Genomic DNA, 11,036 nt, shown 5'->3' with positions numbered 1-11,036 from the left:
GGGTTATTTCCCTCTGGAAGCCTCAGAGGAGGCTGCTGTTCCCTCCTTCTAGGCTATGTGGGGGCCACCCCCAAACCCAGCAGGGCCTGCCACGCCAGTCTACAGGGTCACGCAAACCCGCGAGGGGCAGCACAGCCTCCTGAGGGGCTTGTTACAACGGACTGCAGGGCCCCTGCCTGAGATTCTGAGGTCTGAAGTGAGGCCCGAGAATTTGCATTTCTGACAAGCTCCCAGGGACGCTGAGGACATGGGCTGGGGACCGCACTGAGGGCTGCGGCTGAGAGAGCAAGCAACGTGAAGCCACATAAGCCCCAAGACCTGACGCGACGGCCTCTTCCGCACAGGCCCGGCGCCTGGTCCCCTGCAGAGCCGCCCAGGTGGAGTTTCTTTAATGTATCACCATCTTTCCATCTTCATGAGTTTGGACTTCACGGATTACCCCTTGTGTCTGACAGCGTCTGCAGACCGAGTCATTCAAATGCTGCCGGCATGCTAAGCTATCGTATCACAAGGGCACAGGGTGGCTTCGCAGAGTCACGTCACTGGGTAGCAGAGAAGACAGGGCTCAGAGGGGAAGAAGCTTAAGAAGGAAAATCTCAGCCACACGCACCCGGACGGCCACCGGGACTGTGTTCTGGGAACTGGGCACGAGGCAGCCAGACCTCCATCGTGTGTCTCGGTCTCCCGGTCACTCAGAATGCTCCACGGCCTCTTTCTCAGAATGGCTCATTCAAGTGCTGGTGGCAAAGGGCTAGCCGTCTCCTTCGAGTCTTTGAAGGCCAGTCCACTCGGGTCAGGGGCCGTGGAGAAGCCACCGGCTGCTCAGGCTGCTCCATGAGTGGAATTGGGAGCCAAAGCAAGAAAAGCAGCTGCAGATGTTGGGCCAGGCAGGCCCGGGCGAAGAGCAAGCTGATCTTCCCACGGGGCTGACACCATCCCACCTGCGCAGAAAGCAAGAACGCCGGGCCCCACTAGGCTGGGGTCTTCCTCCCTCCTTTGGGCATAGAAGGGAGGGTCCGCGCTGAATTATCAAAGGAAACGCCACAGAAAGATGGGCACCACCCTCACCTTCGCTGATTAATTCCCACCACTAAGAGCTCTCTCCGGCTAGGCTGGTGAACGCTCTCAGGATCTAAACAATGACCGACACGATGGCAGCTGCCGTGCTGCGGAGGCAGTGCCTGGGCCCCAAACCCAAGGTCTGCACGGCCCACCTGGAAAAGACAAAGGCCACAAAAGTTGCCATGAAGCTGGATTAAAAATTAAATGAATGCCAGGCGCAGTGGCCCATGCCTGTAACCCCAGCGCTTGGGGAGGCCAAGGCAGGCAGACTGCTCATGCCCAGGAGTTCAAGACCAGCCTGGGAAGCATGGTAAGACCCCGTTGTTTTATAAAAAATAATAAAATTTAAAATTTTTAAGAATCAAATGTATAATATGAGCTCTTCCACATATAATAAAAATTTTCCTTCAAAATAAGAAAGTCAACCAGAGGACCTCCGACTCTATTTCCTTAATTCCTATAAAAGTGACCATAAAGGAGGTTTTTAAAATATGTAATAGTGACCCTCCTGGCCAAGAGGGAGAAACCCTGCCTCTACTAAAAATACAAAAGTTAGCGGGGTGTGTTGGCACATGCCTGTAATCCCAGCTACTCGGGAGGCTGAGGGAAGAGAAGCACTTGAACCCAGGAGGCGGGGGTTGCAGACAGCCGAGATAGCCCCACTGCACTCCAACCTTAAAAATAAAAATAAGGCCAGGCACGGTGACTCACACCTGTAATCCCAGCACTTTGGGAGGCTGACGCAGGTGGATCATGAGGTCAGGAGATCGAGACCATCCTGGCCAACATGGTGAAACTCTATCTCTACTAAAAATACAAAAATTAGCCCGGCATGGTGGTGCGTGCCTGTAGTCCCAGCTACTCGGGAGGCTGAGGCAGGAGAATCGCTTGAACTCAGGAGGCGGAGGTTGCGGTGAGCCGAGAGTACACCACTGCACTCCAGCCTGGCAACAGAGCAAGCCTGTCTCAAAGAATAAAAATTTAAAAAGATATAATAAACCCACGAATACAAAGAAAACAGAAGAGAGGATGAAAATTTTTGACAGATTTTTGGAAGATGAAAAACCAGCCAGACAAAGCCTAACTGCCTCGGTGGGACGAGGCCAGGATTGCCTGCAGGGGCCCAGGGAAAAGCAGTGACGTCAACGGGGCTCTGGGCTTGCAGGGCCTGGGCTCTGGAGGGCAGTGAAGGGGAGTCGGGCTTATAGTTAAAAGCAGGAGGACTGGCCCAAAGTTCATAGAAATGAGCACTGATACCTCCCCAGCTCCTGAAGGGCCTCACCCTCCTGATCACACAGGCAACATCCCTTCTGCACTCCAGCAGAAACTGATCAGAGAAGGTGAACACAGAAGCTTGGGTTCTGGAACACCGAGCACAGATGAAGGTAGGACCGAGAATGGACTATAAGTCTATACACGTAGCAGTACGAGACCCCCACCCTCACACCTCCCCACCCTCAGTTCCCTTCCCCCCCTCCACTGACGAAGCACCATCAGCCAGGCAGGGACTAGAGGGCTCCCCTCTGGGCAAACCAATCAGTCCAAGGGACAAAACGACCAATACCCAAAGAGTTCCTGGTGAAAAAGGTGGTGTCTTATCGCCCATAAGACAACACGCCCCGCTCTGCACAGAGCTCCGGCCAGCTGCCTCAACAGAGGCCACCGGACGCCCAAGGAGAGCCTCTAACTTGCAGACAGACACCAAAGCAAACAGAGAAAAGGAAGCCAGGAAACAGAGACAATGCAGAGACCAGAAGAAAACTTCCAGAATTCATCATCAGTGCCTTCAGAGAGAGAAGGCACTGTATCCAGAAAATAAGACTAGGATACTGATTCCAAAAAGTCAGGAGGGGCTTTTGGAAGTTATAGAGAAAGCTTTGGAAAATTAAAGAATTAATAGTAGAAATAAGAAAAATAAAAGGACTAAGGATAAAACTGAGGAAATATCCAAGAAAATAAAAGAAAGAAAATTAAGACTAGAGAATGAAGAAAAACAGGATCAGTCCCAGAGGAGCTCCAGAATGAGAAGAGAGAGGGAGAATGAGAGGAGAAATTATCAAAGAAATGATACAAGAAACTTTCCCAGAAATAAAGCACATAAACTTCTAGATCGAAAGGTTCATGCTAAGAAACGAGTGATGGAAAAAATAATAACTAAATAAATAATTAATTATTTTTAAAAAATAGACGGAAGGAGCCCACTGAGTGCCTGGCAGAAGAAATTTTTAAAGTCCCACCCAGCACCCCCAAATTTAGATATTTCTAAAAACTTTGAGAGAAAAAAAATGAATGACATAAAAATGAACAGGAACCAAGATGATAAAAGACTTCTCAACAACACAGGAGGTTAAAAGAACTTGGAGGCAAAATTATTTCAACCTAGAATTCCACACCCATTCCAACTAGCACTCAAGCATAAGAGCAGAACAAAAATAACATCCCTGGCAGGTGCAGTGGCTCATGCCTGCGAGGCCATGGATGGATTGCTTGAGCCCAGTAGTTAAAGACCAGCCTGGGCAACATGGTTAAACGCCATTTCTACTAAAAACAAACAAACAAAAAGAGCTGGGCATGGTAGTGGGCATCTGTAGTGCCAGCTACTCAGAAGGCTGATGCAGGAGGATTGCTTGAGGCCAAGAGGTTGAGACTGCAGTAAGCTGAGACTGCACTCCAATCTGGGCAACAGACTGACACCCCTCTCAAAAAATAAAAATAATAATGCCCCATGCAGAAGGATATTATTTAGAACTACAGAGGCAGGCCAGACGTGGTGGCTCACATCTGTAATCCCAGCACTGTGGGAGGCTGAGGCAAATTGATTGCTTTGAGCTCATGAGTTCAAGACCAGCCTGGGCAATATGGTGAAACCCCATCTCTACTAAAAATACAAAAATACAAGAATTGTTGTGAGGTGTGGTAATGTGTGCCTGTGGTCCCAGCTACTCAGGAAGCTGAGATGGGAGGATCCCTTGAGCCCAGGGGGCGGAGGTTGCAGTGAGCCGAGATCACACCACTGCACTCCAGCCTGCGCGACAGACAAGACCCTGTCTCAAAAAAAAAAAGGGGAACCATAGAGGCAAATATCAGAAGAAAAAGAAAAAGCTACAAGTTAGAAACAGTGACTTTTCAGGGACCAGACTAACGGCGGAGCAGGTGGAACACAGAATGGAATTCACAGTGGTTCTAACGGACCTTGGAGTCCTTTTTGACTTTTTAAAAACCACGTACATGGAATTAGCAGGAAATACACTGGACTGAGAGCCATGTCGACCTGAACTATGACTTTGCACAAAAGTAATTTCAGACCCACGGTAAACTCTGCAGGTCCCACAGCCTGTCCATCGGGAGATAAAATGTAAGAAAAAATCACATGGCGGGGGGGATCTGCAGATTTAAAAAGACGACATACACACCCAGCTCCTAAGAACAGTAAAATCTTATGTGCCTAGCGATTGTGATGAAAAGACAGCAGTTACTCTTGGCAGCGGGGAGAGAGGAGCTTCTAGGGAAGCTGGCAAAGTTCTATTTTCTGACCTGGATGTTTATGACAGGAGGACTTATCTTATAATTCACCACCTATTACTGTTTTGTGTGGCTTTCTGTATCTGCATGTGATTTTACCCAAAAAAGGGGGGGGGAGTGCTTTTTAAAAAGCTATGTGCGTATGATTGCCGTGATGAAGATGAATCATGTAAAGATAAAGTCAGGCAGACGTCACACACACAGAAGACTCTCTGGCAAGATGCTCCCTGTTACCAACATTAAGTATTTCTTTGTAGCATGAGTTGGGATGGCTTCTTACTTTCATCTCTTTCCTACATAATTAGAACCTTCAAAATTGGTTGGAACACAAAAATAGTCATTATTTTACATGAAAGTCAACTATAGCTGTCCATGGGCTAATTTTTCACACCCATGGGTGCCAGAGTTTCCATCTTCCTTCTTTTGTCCTGGCTTTACCTAATTAATGCCAAACCTAGAAGTATGGGACAGAAATGAGAAAAGGTAAATCCTAAATAAGTCCATCTGTCGACTTCTCAGATCTGCTAAAAGACCAGCTTTCATGGCCAGGTGTGGTGGCTCATGTCTGTGACCCCAACACTGAGAGGCTAAGCAGGAATCTGGCTTTTAAGAATCTGGCTTTAGCCAGGAGTTCAAGACCAGTCTGGGAAACAAAGAAGACCCCATCTCTACAAAAAGTTAAAAAAAAAAATCAGCCAGGCACAGTGGCACATACCTGTAGTCCCAGCTTCTTGGGAGGCTGGGGCGGGAGGATCACTTGAGCCCAGGAGTTCAAGGCAGCAGTGAGCTATGATTGTGCCACTGCACTCCAGCCTAGGCGACAGAGAAAAAAACAAAAGATCAGCTTTTGTGAGAGTATTCTCTGCCTCCATTAAACATATGAAGACAATTCAGGTACATAATAATTATGCATTTTAGAAGACCTTTACCTTTTAAAAAGCACAAGCTAATACCTTGGCCACGGCCATGTTTAACTTAATGAATGAATTTAAATATTAAAATGTTATCCTAAATCAGGTAGGGTATGCCTACGAGTATCTTCCATTTTAATCAGTTTCCAGAACCCCTTAAAAATGAAATGAAATTGAGGCCATCCTAATTTAAAAAAAAAATAAAGTTATTACAAGGCACCCCGGAAATAAATACCAAAGCTCATGAATCCAGAATCAATAAACAAAAAACATGCACATATTGAAAAGGAAGCGAGAAGTACTCAACTAGCACCATTAGTGCTTAGGGGTTTATGATGGGGAGTTAGTCTTAGGGAGAAAAGTTTACATTTCTGCAACCCAAAACAAGTTACATAAATTCTAGCAGACACTGGGCCTTACACATCAGACTTAATGGTAAACCCAGTGATTAATCTTCCTTCAGAAGGGCTCCAAGCACTCTGTAGACATTCTCTTAATTTCATCTTCCCAGCAGTGGGAATTCTAGGCACCAGCTCATTTATCCTCTGGCTTGTTAGATGAGCCAATAAATCCATCCAGAGGGAAAGTCCAGGCAGTCAGGCGCGATGGCCAGAGGGCCACCAAAACGCACAGAAACCCTCATTCCTCCAGCTCCACCCTGCCGTAGAGACGGGGTCCCTATTCCAGCCTCTCCCAGGCTATGGGCTCCTGAGGGTCTCCCAGGAGCTCCTGAATGCTGTAAAAATTATGTGTGGTCTTTTTTTTTTTTTTTTTCAAATGTGCTCTACTCAAGTTTTAAATCGACACGAAGATATAAAATTGTAAAAGTTGCTCAGTGAAAATCGTGATTGTCAAGGAAGCAAAGCTTCTGGTTCCAAATTTGGTTATCTGCTACCCAAGTAAGTCTCCAGTTTTGATCTGGTTGCCATTTGGTGTGGGGACCACTGGCCCCGAATGCACATTACTGGCTTAGAGGGTCATTCTCTGCAGTCTCAGAGATGTGTAGGCACAGGGACTCCCCCCATATAACATACTGAATCGCTCAATTATCCAAAGTCCATATAAGCAAAAAAACTCAGATTTTTCAAACTGTCTATATACGCCAGTAAGCAATTCCAGCAATGGCCCTGGAGTAGAGGCCTGATTGGGAACTGGGTCCCTCTGAACAAAGCACATTATAAAGTGTCTCAGCCTACTAACCACAGCAGCCTGGTGTCTACAACCATTCCCGGAGGAGTCTTGGGGAAGGATGGCAGCCAGACAGCACTGCCTCAGAATCAGAGTAACTGCTGCCAGGGTAAGAACTAGACTCACAGTCTCCGAATGGTGAGCCTGGGTCCTGGGACCCAGCCACAGGCGTAAATTCAAGTGCAGCAAATGCCCCCCTACTCCCATATCTCTGAAGTCCATACCAGGTGTGCTCAGCAGCCACACCTGAAGCATCAGCAGCAGGCAAAGGGCGTTTTCCCAGCACCTCACAGAGAACACTGGGTTTATGATGGTTTTTGAGTTTTTTTGAGACAGAGTCTTGCTCTGACTCCCAGGCTGGAGTGCAGCGGCACTCTCTGGGCTCACTGCAACCTCTGCCTCCCGGGCTCAAGCGATTCTTCTGCCTCAGCCTCCCTAGTAGCTGGAATTATAGGCACGTGCCACCAGGCCTGGCTAATTTTTGTATTTTTAGTAGAGACGGGGTTTCACCATGTTGGCCAGGTTAGTCTCAAACTCCTGACCTCAGGTGATCCACCTGCACTGGCCTCCCAGAGTGCTGGGATTACAGGCATGAGCCACCACGCCCAGCCTGGTTTATATTTAAATGAATAACAATGTGATTCCCCTTCAATTTTTTTTTTTTGAGACAGAGTTTCGCTGTTGTTACCCAGGCTGGAGTACAATGGCGGGATCTCGGCTCACCGCAACCTCCGCCTCCTGGGTTCAGGCAATTCTCCTGCCTCAGCCTCCCGAGTAGCTGGGATTACAGGCGCGTGCCACCATGCCCAGCTAATTTTTGTATTTTTAGTAGAGACGGGGTTTCACCTTGTTGACCAGCAATGGTCTCGATCTCTTGACCTCATGATCCACCCGCCTCGGCCTCCCAAAGTGCTGGGATTACAGGCATGAGCCACTGCGCCCGGCCTCCCTTCAAAATTTTTACCCTCCAACAGTTCCCACCAGTAGGTTTCCCTTAACAGAAGCCATGAGTCCAGCTTCTAAATAGGTTTAAAAGAAAGCAAAGCACCTATCTGTAGAGAAGTAACGCACTATGAAATCCATACTCAAGAGCATAGATTTCTCCTTTGAACAATTTTAATCACCACATTTCAAAATTGCTACATCCAATTTCCTGATTAGGGGAAAAAGCATCAGCTGGCAAAGATTTTCTTTTCTTTTCTCTTTTTTGCGACAGAGTTTCATTCTCGTTGCCCAGGCTGGAGTACAGTGGTGCGATCTCGGCTCACTGCAACCTCCGCCTCCTGGATTCAAGCGATTCTCCTGCCTCAGCCTCCAGAGTGGCTGGGAAGACAGGCACGTGCCACCGCGCCTGACTGATTTTGTACTTTTTAGTAGAGACGGCGTTTCACATGTTGGCTGGGCTGGTCTCAAACTCCTGACCTCAGGTGATCTGCCTGCCTCAGCCTCCCAAAGCGCTAGGATTATAGGGGTGAACCATCGTGCCCAGCCAAAGATTTTATTGTGTTAAGTACACTGGTTTTGTAGCTCTAGCTTCCAGAACTAAAGTAACATAAACATCTAGAGAAATCGTTTAATTCAAGTGAGAAACCAGAGCACAGGAAAGAAAATAGAGAAAACCGGCAGCAGACTCGTGGCTGTGTCAGTGCTTGATCTTTTCTATGAAATCTTCTTACTAAAAAATAGACCATTTATTAATAAGCATTTAACCTGTAGCACTGTGTCACTGCTTGATGTGTTCCATGAAATCTTAGTAAAAAATAAACCATTTATTAATAAGCATTTAACCTGGAGCACCTCCCCTTCTCCCCACGCAGATGGAGGAGGCACCCACATCAGCCGTACCAGGGAGCTCAAGAAACAGCCACACGGCCAGCACGTGGCACAGACATCCTTGAACTTGGGTCTTCTGGCTCCAGAGCCCAACCTCTGCAAATCCGACTCACCGGCTACTTTCCAGGAAAGCTGCCCCCTAAACAGAGAAAACTCCTTCCATTAACACAACCCAAATTCAAACGGCCTTCGGGAAAATAAAATGGGCTGGGCACAGCGGCTCATGTCTGTAACCCCAGCACTTTGGGAGGCCAAGGAAGGTGGATCTCTTGAGCTCAGGTGCCGGAGGCCAGCCCAGGCAACATGTGAAACCCTGTCTCTAGCAAGAATAAAAAATCAGTCAGCCGTGGCGGTGTGACCTGTGGTCCCAGCTACTAGGGGGGCTGAGATGGGAGGACTGCTTGAGAGGCAGAGGTTACAGTGAGCCATGATCGTGCCACTGCACTCCAGCCTGGGCGACAGAGCGAGACCCTGTTTCGAAAAATAAATAAAATGAAAAGCAGATTGGGATGAAACGGACAGACTGGACACTGCGGCATAACTGAAAACTGGATTTAAAATTCCAAAATCAGTTTTAAGATCCAAAATCAAACAATCCAGTGCCTTTGATATCTTGGGTCACCTGGAGCTGGGCTCCTACCCAGGCCTGGGGGCCACCAGCAGACGGCAGACACGAGTTCCCATTTTCAAAATGATAAACTTGACCACAGGAATAACTATTCATAATAAATTTAAAATTAGTTAAAAAGAAAAAAAAACAGTTGGCCTCCCACCAACTAAAAGGTACAGAAGGCGGTCTGCCAAGTAATCCAGTGCTCGAGACCAAAGCATGGTCCTGTTTCCAACCTGTGTTCGCGCTGAGGAGCTGGGGTGGCGGGGGAGGGGTGGTCCTGTCAACCTAACAGGCCACTGGGAGAATCAATCAGGGATACCGAGAAACAAAGCCAGGGACTGGCTCAGACACGGCCAAACCCTGCAGACCGGGCCTGCCGGACACCATGAGAACCGGCATCCCCTTTGCTCCCCAGCTCCACGGAGAAAACAAGACACAGGGTCTGGAGCTGGAGAAAAACACCCGGGCGGAAAGCCCGAGACAGCGTCCACCAGAAGCCAGAGAGGTCTGCTCACAGGGCTGGGATGGGGTGGAGGGGTCCCAAGGACAAAGGGTTCCCGAGATAAAGGGACAGAGGGAGGGTAGGGGTCAGGAGGAGGAGCTCAGATGAGAAAAGGCAAAGGAACCAGGAGGAGGGAAAGAAGAGGGGGCAGAGAGCGAGTGGGAGTCGGGGAGGGGTCAGGAGAAAGGAATGGGGGCGGAAAGGAGGAAACCGTAAAAGGACATGGGAAGAAAGAAGGGAAATGGGCAAGAGGAGAGGGAGGGGAAGGAGGGCAGGAGGAGACGGTGACAAGCAGAGACAGGCCCAGGGGACAGCGGAATGCCTTGAGATGGTTGCTCAGCTGCTGCCCCTTAGCCCACAATAACAAAGCTTACGCCTGGAGACGGCTGCGATCACTAGTCCTTGCCCGTAACGCGGGGGAAAGATCAGCAGGAGCTCTGAAGTCAGAGTCCCCGGCATCAAACTCCACAGAAGGGCCTTCCCAGTGCATTCTTCACAAAGGAGGCCAACATCGTCCAGTAATAAGAATCTGAGATCACTCCTTTTTAAAGAAGAGCAGAGGAGACAAGTACAATTAGCCACATGTCCAGACCATGACAAGTCACGTCTACTTAAATATTAGAGAAAGAAATCAGAGCAGTGAGTACAATAGATGATCTGCCCCAAAGAGAGGAAGAGCCAGCCCGCCCTCCACGTTAAGAACTGTATTCCCAGGGCTGGGCGCCGTGGCTCATGCCTGTAATCCCAGCACTTCGGGAGGCCTAGGCAGGCAGATCACGAGGTCAAGGCATCAAGGCCATCCTGGCCAACATGGTGAAACCCTGTCTCTACTAAAAATACAAACATTAGCCGGGTGTGGTGGCGCGCGCCTGTGGTCCCAGCTACTCGGGAGGCTCAGGCAGGAGAATCACTTGAACCCAGAAGGCGGAAGTTGCAGTGAGCTGAGACAGCCTGGTGACAGAGCGAGACTCCATTTAAAAAAACAAACAAACAAAAAAACCTGTATTCCCTCCTGGAGCATACACTGTGAAGCAATCATTTTCACGAGATCACTGAAAATTTGCAAGCAGAAGAAATCTCTACTCAAAACTCTATGTCACTGAAAAGAAAAACGTTCCATTAATGGAAGTCTAAACAACAGTATTTTTAAAGTAATACAATCATCTGTCCGGGCGCAGTGGCTCGCACCTGTAATTCCAGCACTTTGGGAGGCCGAGGCAGGCAGATCACTTGAGACCAGGAGTTCGAGACCAGCCTGGCCAACATGGCAAAACCCCATCTCTACAAAAATACAAAAATTAGCCAGGCATGGTGGTGCACACTTGTAATTCCGGCTACTCTGGACACTGAGACAGGAGAATCGCTTGAAACCAGTGAGGCCACAGTGAACTGAGATGGTGCCACT

The 11,036-nt window shown here is 48.5% G+C and overlaps 1 long non-coding RNA gene across 1 annotated transcript; it reads left to right on the top strand.

Annotated features, from left to right (window-relative positions):
• On the top strand, positions 1–9,009 carry LOC144579981 (uncharacterized). Its single transcript, XR_013528781.1, has 2 exons — positions 1–1,372; positions 8,501–9,009. It is a non-coding gene; the product is annotated as an uncharacterized LOC144579981 (long non-coding RNA).
• The last annotated feature ends 2,027 nt before the right edge of the window (positions 9,010–11,036 follow it).

This window comes from Callithrix jacchus, chromosome 17, assembly GCF_049354715.1.
Source record: "Callithrix jacchus isolate 240 chromosome 17, calJac240_pri, whole genome shotgun sequence".
Taxonomy (NCBI): Eukaryota; Metazoa; Chordata; class Mammalia; order Primates; family Cebidae; genus Callithrix; species Callithrix jacchus.
Note: the sequence above shows the minus strand (reverse complement) of the source record. Positions and strands in the feature narration are given on the sequence as shown.